The 15,301-nt window shown below is 38.6% G+C and overlaps 1 long non-coding RNA gene across 1 annotated transcript; it reads left to right on the plus strand.

Moving 5' to 3' along the window:
• The first annotated feature begins 3,461 nt into the window (after positions 1 to 3,461).
• Positions 3,462 to 5,556, plus strand: LOC132482697 (uncharacterized). The gene is made up of 3 exons (XR_009530937.1): positions 3,462 to 3,532; positions 3,784 to 3,869; positions 5,434 to 5,556. It is a non-coding gene; the product is annotated as an uncharacterized LOC132482697 (long non-coding RNA).
• Positions 5,557 to 15,301: the final 9,745 nt, after the last annotated feature.

The raw sequence follows: 15,301 nt of genomic DNA on the forward strand, positions 1-15,301 counted from the left end.
AACTGAATTTTCTTAATGAGCATTGCCTTTTTAGTATAGGTGGGAGATGGAAGAGTGGTGAGTAGGGAAGATGTCTGAGCAGATCCTTTCAAAAGGTTAACTTTTCAGCAATGTTTAAGGTACCCTGTTGGCTTGACAGTTGTTAACATTGTGATGAAAGGCTGTTAGATGAAGCAGTGGGGAAAAGCTAGACCTTAACACAAGGAGCGGGTAGCCGAAGGGTCTAGGTCCTTTTACTGTGCTCATAGTGTGCTCATTCTCCCACTAACCAGTGGTGGGGACCCAGTCCCTAAATCTGGCTTCAGGCATGCTTCCTTTCAGTTTCTGAAATTGTATATCTTTGGATAAACATATTCTGCAAGTACCATTTTAGCTGGTTCATCACTGCTGACATTAAGTTAACAGCATTTGGGGGCTTGGCTAATATTATCTCGCATTGTTTCCAAGCTATTGAGTACATTTGTAAATTTTGCATTTTTTCATAGTTACTGTTATATCTATCCACAATTCATATAAATGGGTTAATGACTCACAAGTGGTTCGATGAAAATAGTAATATAAATGCTCCAACTTAAAATAATGTCATAAATATAATCAACAAGCTCCAATTTAATTTTTACTGTGAGTCTGCAAATGCCAGTACAAGTGAACCTGTTAGTGATGATTTCTGACAAGTAGTTGAAAAAGAAAAGTTTGATTTGGAACTATAATGAGCAATATCTGAAAATTGGATTTTATTGGACCTGTGATCTGTTTAAACCTCCCCAGGACACAGTCTATTATGTAACTTTGTTAAATAGTGGGATGAAGACATTGAAACTCTTGTCATTTTTCAAATCAGAGTGACCTCCCTGGTAAATTTATTGTGTTTCTTCAAGATAAACATAAAATAATGCTTCCCATTACATAAATTATGAATTTTATACCTCAAGATAGAGAAAAGACCAACCTAAAGAGGCACAATTCAAAGTTGCCCTTCTTGTGGCCAACACACACATAAATCACATTACTTCTGGAAGCTTATAAAAGTCAGTTCAAAATTGATGATACATATGATGCTCGAAGAAAAAGCAGATTCGCTACTGGTAAAAATAATATCACGTACTAGGTTGGTATTTTGCTTTACAGTGAGGTGAAACCACTGAAGTGTCAAGTATGACTCAGTGCTTAGCAAATATGCAGCACATATAGGAAGAGGAAGGGCTGCCTGACAGCTTGCTCGGGTTCTAACTGATAAGTCATACTATAGGAGGAGAGAGGTTTTGTTCACTAGTGGTTATTTGATGAGCCATGATGTAGCCTAGCAAAGTGGGAGGGGTGTACCTGGAGCAGGTTCAACCTGATGCCAATCCACACCCTCCTGTATTTATAGAAAATAATCCATGGGAAACAACCAAACTACCAGAGTTCGGCTGCGTTGCAAGAAAATCAAAAGCTCTGTGTGTGATTAAATCACGTGGTTTTTTGGCACCATGTGGGAAGAAATGAGCAGTATGTAAAAAACTAGAAGCCTGCTTTTCCATACTGAAATATGCTCTCTGGTGAGGGGAAAGTTGCCCACATGAGTTTGGGAAACAAGGAATGTGATTACAACAAAAAAAGTCTTTGACACAGCTATAATGTCAGTAAAGACCATTTCGATGATTTCAAATGGCATGTTCACATAGTGTACCTTTGTCAAATAATCAGTGTCTTGAACAGACTGAACTTGTCACTTGAAGGCCTGTGTTTAATCATTCGTTCTACAGCTATGTACTGAGTGCCAGCAATGTGCCGGATGGATGGTCAGACAAAAAGCTCTCTCAAATTCCCAGTCTTTGAGTAACATAGTATACAGATGAAATACCTACATTTCCAAAGTGGCCAGTGTAAATTATTTTTTTTCCTTCAAATTGTAAAGCAAAAAATATAATCTGTATACAAAACAACATGTTCAGTGGTCAGCAGGACTTATATAGTCGTAGGGATGTAAATACCTAATTGATCTAGCCAAAATGACAATGTGACTATATTGACAGAATGGCCATAAGTGGAATGGGAGTCATGCCTGTATGAAAGAGGTAAATCCTCTTTTACTATAGAGGGAAGTCAATAGGTAGGGCCTGAAACTACAAAATCAAGAATATTTGGAAATATCGGGGTAAATACAATCAGTTAAAAGAGTTGAAAATTGTTGCCTCTGGAGATACGGGCTTGTGGGACTGGGGAATTGCTGTTCTTTGCAACAATTCTTGTATAACTGTTAAATTATAGGAACATGAACTTTGCTTTAAATTTTTTTTTAAATGTCATAGAAAATTTGGAAAATAGAGAAAATCATAAATAAGATAAAAATCCCATTTCACCCAGTCATTTAAATCCTATACAATAGCTTCAAAATGGTTTTAAAATTGCTTTAAAATAGCTTTTTAAAATCAGAAGATTGGTATGTTTATCTTTTTCATTTTTCAATGATAACAAGAATGATACCTTGCATGTCAACATTTGAAATCTTCTTTATGCAAAAAGAAACAAAGCTGCCCCACCACGAAAGTAGAGTATCTGTTAAAAAACAAGCTGCTAACTACCTTGTTATAAGAAAGTAAAGCATAATGGCACTAAGTTAGATATTTTTTTAATGCTTGCAACGATTTTCAAAATTCATCTAATGCTAGAATAATTATGAGTATGAGAAGATAGAAATGAACTCTACTAACTGCACCTTATAAAATTGAGGGATCTGCATTTCCTCCAATATAACTTTTCAACTGAGAGACTAAACCTGCACACCTCAACTTCCTCCTCCCACCCTCCCACCCTCCCATCTTCTCCCACCTCCATTTGTGGACTATCTGGATCCAACTATAGGTGAAACAAAGACTCTGAGTTTATATCGGTCTTTAGAGAAACTTCCTTCTTAATACTTAGTTTTCCCAGTGCAGATGACAATGGCTTAAAAAAACACACACACGCACACACACACACATGCATGCATGCACGCGCTCTAATTTGGGGAAGGGTTCAAATCCAGAGGAAATGAATTGGCTGCCTGCCACGGGTGGGGTATGATCCCATTTAGCTCCTAGCCCTGGAGACACAGCCAGGTGATTATGGCATAGCAGATTGCTGAAAAGGCTGGTCTTTTTTTGTTTTGCCTCTTATGTTTGTTTTTAATGGTCTGATGTTCTGGATGTTTCTCCATTGAATGTAGGGTCTCAAAATTCAGTGCAAGAGATGTACTCTCAAAACACCCTCAAAGAACAGACCCACTTCCACCGCTCCATGAACTGTCAGAATGCACTAGATATTCTGGAGTGAGAAATGTTATTTTGAAATCTGCTTAGGGGCAGGAAGACTGACATCAGAGAATGGGGCTGTTGGCAGCCTTCCTGTCTCCTGATATACTCAGGGCTGACTGTGCTGGTCACATGCTTGCTTTTAGTTCCCTGAGGAAGTGTGTTGAGTTATAGAGAAACTAGCCAGAAAAGATAAGCCACAGACGGAGTTTTCCCGGGACCCACAAACAAGCTTTGTATAGCCTCTGATTAGCCAGGTGCTGCAGCAAATTTTGTCTATGACTTTAAGGATTCATATCTGATTGAGAGTTATTTCCTTACTCCACCATCTCTGACTCATGTGAAAAATGTTCTCTTCTTTATACTCTTTAACAATAGCGTGTTTACTGATCTGAGAAGAGTGCTGCTTTCATTTTCCTTTTGTTAAATGATTGGGTGACATTATTATGAACCTTGTCTTCTTCTGTGTTTTTCTTTGAAAAATGAATGATTTCTCTCTTGCTCTCAGCCTTTCTGGTTACAATAAAAGAAGATGGCTTCCCAGTCTCCTTTTCCTGCTCCTGGGCCATGAAAACCCGACATTTTTGGAAGGAGGTATGAGACAGTGTGAGTTTAATTTCTCCAGCAAGGCTATCTACTCCAGACAGAACCAGGGAAATTTGGCTTTAGTTTTTATTTCATTTATTTCCTCGTGCAATTGACTTTCTTCAACCACTGTTCTCCTATGGAGATTATTTTATTTTACGTCCTGGGATACTGTAATTTGAAAAAAAGAGAGATAGCATTGTTAAAGAGAAAAACCATAGGTCCAAAATGGCATCACTTGTACTAAAGCCCATGAAACCAAACCTAGATTTAATACCTAAACTAATTGCCATTCCCACCTTCACCACAAATGTAATCTTAATCAACCAGTATGTAATTTTCTGGTCAGCACCAATGAGGTAATCTGCCAGCTGGGCCCTCTCCATCCCCCAGAGGAAGAAGAGGCAATCTGCATGATAAAACCCTTGCAATTCCCTTTTCCCCAAAAGGAGAGGTCTTGCCCTAAAAATAATCCTTTCTTTTCTTTTGCTAATAGCTCCCTTGCCCCACCTTTCTTCCTATAAAAACCTCCCATTTTGTACAACACCTCTGAGTGTACTTCTAGTTGCTAAGTGGGATGAATCATTAAATAAGACCAATTAGATCTTCAGATTTACTTGGTTGAATTTTTTTCTAACAATATTATTAGTAATGCTGTGTGCTATTTACAACTATCATTATTTTAATATAAACATTAAAAGTAAAAAATAATCAGCATAATTTGACATTCCTGTCCTTTGCATAAAGGAAAAACTTAATAAACATGGTTTGAAAGAATGAATTAAGTAACTAAATTATTCTTTACTCAATTTGGACTTATAGAAATAGTTCACTAACTGCAGAGTGGATAACTTATGAGTCATGTCTACTTTGCCCCTTCACCCTTCCACATATGTAGGTTTCTACCTTATTAATGAGTCTCTTGCTGTAAGTAAACTTAGAACATCATAAGACTTGAATTTTTTGCTTTGGCAATAAATTTAAAATGGTCAAACATTAAAAACAATATAAAAAGTTATACCTAATGAGAAGTCTTACTTCCCATATCTACCTACCCTGTTCCTTATCCTCAACAGCTTTTATTAGTGTTGAAGAATAGCAGAATATGCCCCTTCAAAATATGCCTCTTTGGCCTAAAGATTATTTTCATCTGATAATTTTTGAGAGGCTGCAGACACAGGAGAAACTCTGAAAGCAGAGTAGAATTTATCCTTTTTTAAGGAAAATTTACATTTATAAGGGAAATCTCCATTTGTAGGGGTATCTTCCTCTCTGTACCTAAAAGAGAAGGATGACTCTAAATCACAAGAAACTCAGTGGAGGAGGCACCTGACTTGAATCTGCATAACAAACTTCCCCTTGTTTACTGTGCTTTTCCTGATAACTTCCTATAATTGACCTCCCCAGTCCACAACATCTTTCCTTTGTCTTTAGCCGGAGATGGTATTTGAGGTGATGGCTTAGGCCATTTTGGAGGATTTTACTCAGTTTTCCTGGGTATCTCTCATGTGTACATGAGGTATATACATCTTATTAAACTTCTCTTTTTCTCCTGTTAATCTTTTTATTACAGGGGGTCTCACACAAGAACCTAGAGTGCTAGAGAAAAATTATCCCACCCCTCCCCCCACAGTTTTGGCAACCCAGATGGGACCCACTGAGATACACTACTTGCTTCAGAGCCTGCAGATGGAATCCTGGAAAACTGGAAGAAGCCAGTGAAGGGTAAGAATTCTTACCAAAGTCAGCTCTCTGTCTGAAGTTCCCAGTCAAGAGAGAAAGGTAAAAATTTCATGTTGTCCCTTCCTCTCCAAATTCAGATTAGCAGGAGAAAAGCATTTGTAAGACTTAGTTCTTTGGATTGTGATGCTGGTTAAAATTTGGTTTTGGGGTACCTATTAGTTATTGAGCTTTTCCCTCTCAGGGACAGCCACTGTTCTCCTGTTTTTCTCATTGTATGTTCTGAGAACTTGGCTTGGCTTTCTGCCTGCCCAGGGCATGGAGAGTTTTGGTTCTGCATATGCAGGTGGCTCAACTGTCAGGTTGGGGGCAATGAAAGTATGGCCAGACAGAATGTGGGTTGCACCCCATTTGCAGCTAGCATGTTACTGACTTGCCAGCTCTCAGGGGAATTGTCTGTATCTTTCCTTTGGTTGTCTTTGGGCATGGCCCTAGATCTTGGGGTGATAGTATCTTTTGCGCTCTATATGGGGTGGGGACACCTCTTGCATCCATGGGTAAGTCATAAAGGGCTAATTGGTTTTGGTTTTGAGTCATTTGATATATATGCCTTTGGTTTAAAAGAAAAAGGAAAAAAAAAATGTTGTTCAACACTTCCAGGGATATTTACTGTTTGTCCTGACTGAAAGTGATAAGCTGTTTGATAGAATTTTTTTTAAGTAGCTCTATGGTCAGAAGTTGGCCATATTGGAAGCTGATATTCAGAGTTTGATAGGAACTGTTTTTTTAGACCTTCTACCCTAAGATAGGTAGACAAGAAAATTACATACTGGTTGATTAAGACAAGAATCTTTTTTTTTTTTTTGTCTTTGTTGCTGCATGCAGGCTTTCTCTAGTTGCGGCAAGCAGGGGCTACTCTTCGTTGTGGTGTGCGGGCTTCTTAGTGTGGTGGCTTCTCTAGCCACGAGCTCTAGGCATGTGGGCTTCAGTAGGTACAGCATGTGAGCTCAGTAGTTATGGCACATGGGCCCTAGGGTGTGCAGGCTTCAGTAGTTGCGGCACGTGGGCTCAGTAGTTGTGGCTCATGAGCTCTAGAGCACAAGCTCAGTAGTTGTAGCACACAGGCTTAGTTGCTCTGCAGCATGTGGGAACTTCCTGGACCAGGGATCAAACCCATGTCCCCTGCATTGGCAGGAGGATACTTAACCACTGCACCACCAGGGAAGTCCCTGATAGGAAACTTTTGATTTCCATCTTAGTTGGAAATCTCCCTGATGTAAAGAAGCAAACTGAAGAGAATGTAGTTGGATCAGCCCCTTATATCACTCAGATTGCAACCCAATTCTTTGAGGAATTAAAAACAACTCTTCTTGTCTTATTAATTGAGTATAAGAACAGAAATGCAGCTCTAAAAGCAATTTAAAGCCCATCTATCCTTTTTACCAACCCCAAAACCTCCCCTATTCATCTCAAAAGGCTTGTAGATATTATAAAAGATCTGGACTTAGGAAACAAAATCCTTCTTGGAGAAAGTTACATCCTTCTTCTGTGCCTTTGAGATGTAAATATTCTACCTTGTCTTCTCTAGGAACCCAGAGCCATCTCTTGGAAATGCCAACTACATGGAGGTAATAAGAAGGGGAAAGAAAAAAGAAAAGAAAGAAAAGAAAAGAAAAGAAAAAAAGAGGGGCTCTTTGGATACCAGAGAATGAAAATCTTAAATGTCTTCTCCATTAATATTAGTAAAAAACTTTAGCCATCTGAGCAGGTAACTTTAACTTATGCCATCTGCCAAAAACACAATTCAGACCCAACTGTTCTTTTATAAACTAAAAGTGAGTTTTGCATTGTTGTACATGTCTAATGACTAAAATTTTACAGCAAAAGCTATAACATCTCTGTTTGCATCTGTCTTTTTGTTTCTGTATGTCAGATAGATAGATACATAGACAGATAGATAGATAGATGGACAGATATGTTATAGATGTGTGATTTTTCCACCTCTGGATGGTATTGCCAAAATTAATTTGTGAACTTTATTTAATTGGCTTAAAGAAAAAGAATACTTATATAAATTAAGTATGCCTAAAACTCCCCAAAATATAGAAACTAACCCAAATGTTTTTCAAGTTCATGTGATCTGGGACAATCTTAAGTAAATAAAAGCTGGTTTAAGTTTGTTGATTTGATTAAAATAGGCATGTCTTCAGAGTTATTAGCATTTAATATAATGCAGACACAGAACTTTTATTCTACCCAAGTTCACTAGTAAAATAAGTTCTTGTTATCCTTGTTAGAGAATTCATTAGCAAGAAACAAAAAAACTTAAGATGATGGTTATCTGTTCAATGTCTCATGAAATTTTTATGAGTAATCTAAACATAATTGTTAAGAACAAGTGAATTAAATGAATGTAATTAAGATAAAAGTTTATAAATTAACTTTTCTACAACAATTATGTTTTATGGTATGTCCACTTAAAAATAGTTTCTAAAATCTTTTTGGTAACTTGAAACCTTAGAGCGAGACTAAGTTAAGTTAAATGATGGATGTTCATTGAGTATACAGATTATTTCCAAATAAGATTAAATATTGAAATATTAATCACTGAACAAAGGTTTATCTACTTTTGCTTTTTACAAAGGAATGAAAGATATTTGGGTTTTTCAATAAACATGTTTTGTAACTCATTGAAAAATTTACTATGAGGAAGAACATGCTTCTAGAAATTATGAAATGTATCTGTAAATTTGCCAATATAGAGAATGCCGGTGTAACAGATAGTTCACAAGTGCTTACTTAGTTTTCACTATCAATTAAGGTTTCTAAGGGTTAAGAATACTAATTAGTATATGTAATTAAAACTACTAGAAATACAGGCATAGCTTGTTTTATTGTGCTTTGCTTAATTGTGCTTCTCAGTTGTTGCGTTTTTTTTTTACAAATTGAAAATTTGTGGCAACCCTGCCTTGAGCAAGTCTATTGGTGTCATTTTTCTAACAGCATTTGCTCACTTCATGTCTCCATGTCACATTTTGATAATTCTCACAGTATTTCAAACTTTTTCATTATTATTATGCTTGTTATGGTGATCTGTGAACAGTGATCTTTTTTTTTTTTTTTTTTTTTTTTTTTTTGCGGTATGTGGGCCTCTCACTGTTGTGGCCTCGCCCACTGCGGAGCACAGGCTCCGGACGCGCAGACCCAGCGGCCATGGCTCACCGGCCCAGCCGCTCCGCGGCACGCGGGATCTTCCCGGACCGGGTCACGAACCCATGTCCCCTGCATCGGCAGGCAGACTCTCAACCACTGCGCCACCAGGGAAGCCCTGAACAGTGATCTTTGATGTTAGTATTGCAACTGCTTTGGGGAGCCACAAATCAATGATGAACTTAATCTATAATTGTTGTGTGTGTTCTGACTGTTCCATCAACCAGCCGTTCCCCCATCTCTCTCCCTCATATTGAGCCTCCCTATTAACTGAGATACAACAATATTGAAATAGGGACAATTAATAACCCTACAATGGCCTCTAAGTGTTTAAGTGAAATGAAGAGTCCCACGACTCTCACTTTAAATCAAAAGCTAGAAATGATTAAGCTTAGTGAGGAAGGCATGAGATATGCCAAAAGGTAGGCCTCTTGCACCAAATAGTTAGCAAAGTTGTGAATACAAATGAAAAGTTCTTGAAGGAAATTAAAAGTGCTACTCCAGTGAATATACAAATGATAAGAAAGCTAAACAGCCTTATTGCTGATATGGAGAAAGCTTCAGTGGTCTGGATAGAAGATAAAACCAGCCACAACATTCCCTCAAGCTAAAGCCTAAACCAGAGCAAGGCCCTAACTCTCTTCAATTCTACAAAGCTGACGGGGGGTGAAGAAGCTGCAGAAGAAAAGTTTGACGCTAGCAGAGGTTGGTTCATGAAGTTTAAGGAATGAAACCATCTCCATTACATAAAAGTGCAAGGTGAAAAACCAACTGCTGATGTAGAAGCTGCAGCAAGTTATCCAGAAAATCTAGTCAAAATAATCAATTAATAAAGGTGGCTACAGGGTCTTCCCTGGTGGCACAGTGGTTAAGAATCCACCTGTCAATGCAGGGGACACAGGTTCCATCACTGGTCTGGGAAGATCCCACATGCCATGGAGCAACTAAGTCCGTGCGCCACAACTACAGAGCCTGTGCTCTAGAGCCCATGGGCCACAACTACTGAGCCCATGTGTCACAACTACTGAAGCCCGCATGCCTGGAGCCTTGCTCTGCAACAAGAGAAGCCACCGCAATGAGAAGTCTGTGCACCACGACAAAGAGTAGCCCCCGCTCACCACAACTAGAGAAAGCCTGTGCACAGCAATGAAGACCCAATGCAGCCAAAAATAAAAAATATAATAAAATAAATTTTTTAAAAATTAAAAAAAATCAAGGTGGCTACACTAAACAACAGATTTTCTATGTATAAGAAACAGCCTTATCTTGGAAGAAGGTGACATCTAGGACCTTTATAGCTTGAGAGGAGAAGTCAAGTATATCCATACAATGGAATATTATTCAGCTATGCAAAGAAATGAAGTTCTGATATATGCTACAACATGGATAAACATAGAAAACACTTTGCTAAGTGAAATAAACCAGATACAAAAGGTCAAATATTATATGACTCCACTTATGAGGTACCTAGAATAGGCAAATTCATAGAGACAGAAAAGAGAATAGAGGTAACCAGGGACTGGGGGGAGAAGGAATGAGAAATTATTGTTTGATAATTACAGAGTTTCTGTTTGGGGTGATGAAAAAGTTTTGGAAATACATAGTGGTGATTTACAATAGCCAGGACATGGAAGCAACATAAATGTCCATGGACAGATGAATGGATAAAGAAGTGGTACATGTATACAATGGAATATTACTCAGCCATGGAAAGAAATGAAATTGAGTTATTTGTAGTGAGGCGGATGGACCTAGAGTCTGTCATACAGAGTGAAGTAAGTCAGAAAGAGAAAAACAAATACCATATGCTAACACATATATATGGAATCTAAAAATAAAGTGGTTCTGATGAATGTAGGGGCAGGACAGGCATAAAGATGCAGAAGTAGACAATGGACTTGAGGACACAGGGAGGGGGAATGGTAAGCTGGGATGAAGTGAGAGAGTAGCATTGACATATATACACTACCAAATGTAAAATAGATAGCTAGTGGGAAGCAGGCACATAGCACAAGGAGATCAGCTCAGTGCTTTGTGACCACCTAGAGGGGTGGGATAGGGAGGGTGGAAGGGAGGCACAAGAGGTAGGGGATATGGGGATATATGTATACGTATAGCTGATTCACTTTGTTATACAGCAGAAACTAACAGAACATTGTAAAGCAATTATATATACTCCAATAAAGATGTTAAAAAAAATACATAGTGGTGATGGTTGTACAACCTTGTGAATGTAATTAATGCCATTGAATTATATTCTTAAGATGGCTAAATGGAAATTTTAATTATATATGTATATATTTACTACAATTTAAAAAATTAATAATGTAATATACTAAAAGACACTGAATTGTATACTTTAAATGGGTAAATTATATGATATATGAATTATATCTCAATAAAGCTGTTTTTTTAAGAAAAAGGTAGCACATTTTTCTGCATCTTCCTGTTTTACTTTTAGTAATATATCCTAGGGAACTTTCCAAGTCAGGACATAGATAAATTCTTTGTTCTTATTTTTTTATTTACTTATTTACTACAGCTGTGGTTGTGCAGCTACACTATGGTTTATTATGCAGTCCAATAAGGCTGGACACGTGGGTTGTTTTAAGTCTTTTGCTATTTCAGACAGTGCTACAGTGAATAAGTTTATACACACAAGTGAATGCATCACATGAACATATCAAGTCTGTTGTAATACTTATGAATTTTAATTAATCTCTTAAGTGAGAATTATACTGTCCAATTATTATAATTGTTGTTGAGAGTATTTTGTGTGTTTTAGGGCCATTTGTATTTCTTTTTTCTGTGAATTGTGTATGTGTCTGTTGCTGTTCTATTGGTGTGGTTGTTCTTTTATAAATTCCCTTTTAAAGGAGCTTTTATATATTAGGGAAGTTAGTCCTTTGCCTTCGATAAGAATTGCAAACATTATTCTGTTTGCAATTTGTCTTTTGATTTTGCTTATTTTTTTACGCTTAAGTTTTAATTTTTATATAGTCAAATTTATCAATTTTTTTTTTTTTTTTTTTTTTTGCGGTACGTGGGCCTCTTACTGTTGTGGCCTCTCCCATTGTGGAGCACAGGCTCCGGACGTGCAGGCTCAGTGGCCATGGTTCATGGGCCCAGCTGCTACGTGGCATGTGGGACCTTCCAGGACCGGGGCACGAACCCATGTCCCCTGCATCAGCAGGCAGACTCTCAACCACTGCGCCACCAGGGAAGCCCAAATTTATCAATTTTTGAGTCATTTATAAAAGGTCATCCCTGCTGCAAAGTTATAAAGGAATTTTCCCAGTTTTCTTCAATTAGTTTTATTATTTTAATTTCTACATCTAGGTATTTGAGCCATTTGGAGTTCATCCAGGTACATGTTGTAAGGTATGGATTTAGCTGTATGTTTCTCCAGATGTCAGATATCAGCCTTAGTTGTTCCAACAGCAGTTTTAAAATAAAGTTCATATTTACCTGACTACTTGAGATTCCACCTTTATTGTATACTCAATTCTGGTATATATTGTTTTTGTTTTGGGTTTTTTTTTTTGGCCATGCCACACAGCTTGCAGGATCTTAGTTCCCTGACCAGGGATTGCACCCGGGCCCTGGAAGTGAAAGTGCCAAGTCCTAACCACTGGACTGCCAGGGAATTCCCTGGTATATATTGTATTTATTTCTGGACTTTCTATTTCAGTCTCTTAGTGTGTCTGTCTGCTCATATACCAGTATCACACTGTTTTAATTCGTAACTTTAAAAAAATTACATTTTCATGTGTGGTCAGACTAGTCCTCTCTCATTGCTCTTCCTTTTAGCGTTTTCCTGGCTACCTTTGCTTATTTTTCTAACCAGTACTCTTTTATCACTACTGTGACCAAGCAGGCCCCTATGGTGTCTTCCCAGGACAGACCCCCTCCCCCATATCCTCTGCTTTAGCTCCTGTCTGAAGTACCTAAATAATAGTATCTGCTGCACATTTCTGGAGTTGTTTTACAGATGCAAAAACCCCCACAAAATGGAAGAAATTAACTACTTGATGACCATGAGCATGTAGTCCCCAGACCTACTGGTGCCTAAGGATTGAAAATGTTAACCCCTGTTACCTCACCATCAACCAATCAGAGATCTGTGCACGAGCTGATCACTTACCCTGGGACTCCTCCTCCCTCACCTTGCCTTTAAAAATGCTTTGCTGAGACCCATTGGGGAGTTTGGGCTTTTTGAGCATTAGCTGTCTTGGACTACTTATATGGCACCTTACAATAAATGCTGCACTTTCCTTCACCATGTTACCAAGTCCAAGCTCGCTCTGCTCACCACATGACAGGCCAATAAATTGGGAGACAAGGTGTTGAGGCAAAGAGTAGCGACTTTATTCCAAAAGCCGGCAGACCAAGATGGCAGACTAGTGTCCTAGAGTGTCTTATCAGTGTCTGGATGCTAGTTTCTTTTATAGAACAGAGAGGGGAGGAGATGAGGAAGTAAAGTAAAAAGACCGTAAGTCTTGCAAAATATCTCCTGGTTTTGGCCAGCCTCGGGGAGGGGATATGTTAATTTCTTCTTTTCTGCAGCCATTCACAGGTGGGCAGGGTCAGGGTGCTTCCCTGTGAGCTGAACAAAGGCACTTTAGTTTAACATTCAGGCAGAGGGGCAGGGTTTCCCAAGGCAGGCCATTACGTATGCCAATAGCTATAGATAGAACAAAAGCAATGGAAAGCAAAGGTCAAATAAAAGAAACAGATCCAACATGGAGTCAGATTTTGTTCTTCCCTGTTACAACCACTACCTGGTGTCAGTCGATTGGCTTTACTGCGTGCAGGTGAGCAGACCCAAGTTTGGTCAGTAACAATACCTTATAAACCATTTAGTTCTGAAACCAAGCAGGACCCTGTGGGGCCCTCCCTGATACAAATCCTTTCCATGTCCCCCATTTCTTGTTTGTAGGAAATAGGCTTCATTCAGCCTCCTTGACCTTCCCTGAGTTCCAAAGGGCAGATTCAAAGAGTTGGCTAATTAGCAAAGGAAGGGGATGTAGAAACAAGGGAGGAGCAGTCAAGAAACAATAGTGCAGGGGCTTCCCTGGTGGCACAATGGTTGGGAGTCCACCTGCCGATGCAGGGAACACGGGTTCGTGCCCCGGTCTGGGAGGATCCCACATGCCGCAGGGCGGCTGGGCCCGTGAGCCATGGCTGCTGGGCCTGCATGTCTGGAGCCTGTACTCCACAATGGGAGAGGCCACAGCAGTGAGAGCCCCGCGTACAGCAAAAAAAAAAAAAAAAAGAAACAATAGTGCAGACTTGGGGCAGGGTCCTGGCTCCTCCTCAAGAAATATACGTAACAATACCTTTGAGTTCTGCAGGAACTAATGCCCCCACCCAGGTGGAGGATGGTAACTTCAGTTAACTTTTGCCTATAAAAACTTCTCCCCTAAGACAACTGGGGAGTTTGGGGTTTTTGAGCACAAGCCACCTGTTCTCCTTGCTTGGCCCTGTAATAAACCTTTCTCTGCTCCAGACTCTGATGTTTTGGTTTGTTTGGCCTCACTGTGCGTTGGGCACACGAACTTGTGTTTAGTAACAGCCAGCAGGCTAGAATCAAGTCTGCAACATAATCCATTCCAGTTCTGCAACATAATCCATTCCAGTTTATCAAGTCTTAATGCTTTTTTTTTTTAGCAGAAATTGAATAAATCACTTGCAATAAAACTGTAAATACAATTTGGTAAACAATTTTTTCATTTAAGCACTTTCCTGTTATTACAGTCTTTTTAAACATAACATTCCATAATTTCCATAACTATTCATCTATGTTGGATACTTTCCATTTTCCCTATTGTTTCTATTCCTTTTCATTATGAAAAACAAAACAAAACAACAACCCTGCAATGAGTATCTTTATGCATAAGAACACTTTAAATAGTTTTTGGCACTGATCTTTAGTGGGATTATTGAAGTGACATCTTTAAAATTGTGGATACACATTACTAAACCTTCTACCTGTTTACACTCCAACAAGCTAGTTCATGCAGCATCAACTTTGCCACACTTTTCTCATCAGCAATTGATTACCTCAGTACTTTGAAAGGTCACTTACAGCATTTTAAGTGTGCAAACGTGGGGTGAGTGGGCTCCATTGTGTTGGGATTAGTAGCCAATGGGGGAGGTTAGATTGCCCAGGGACTGAATTGTTCTTCTGTTTGTTTTTTTGTCTGCTTTTTGTTTTCTCAATTCTGACTAAATTGTTCTTAACAAATGAGGTTTCCAAAGACAATGAGGAAAAGTGGAGATCAGGAAGGAATAGTTTCATTATAGTTTCGTTATGGAGTAAATAGAAAATGTTTTCTATTTCAAATAAGTTACTCATAAACTTTTGGAACACTACCCATTGAAAAGCTAGAGGCTACATGAATTATGTTTTGGTACAGTTGGTACCAGTGTTAAGATATCAGTGTTCACAATGAAAATGTTTATTCCTGCTGACTGAAAAAAACAGAAAACAAACAAACAAAAAGCCCACTATTCAAAGTGGGAATTAAAAAAAAAAAATCACCCGCCTT

This window comes from Mesoplodon densirostris, chromosome X (assembly GCF_025265405.1).
Source record: "Mesoplodon densirostris isolate mMesDen1 chromosome X, mMesDen1 primary haplotype, whole genome shotgun sequence".
NCBI lineage: Eukaryota > Metazoa > Chordata > Mammalia > Artiodactyla > Ziphiidae > Mesoplodon > Mesoplodon densirostris.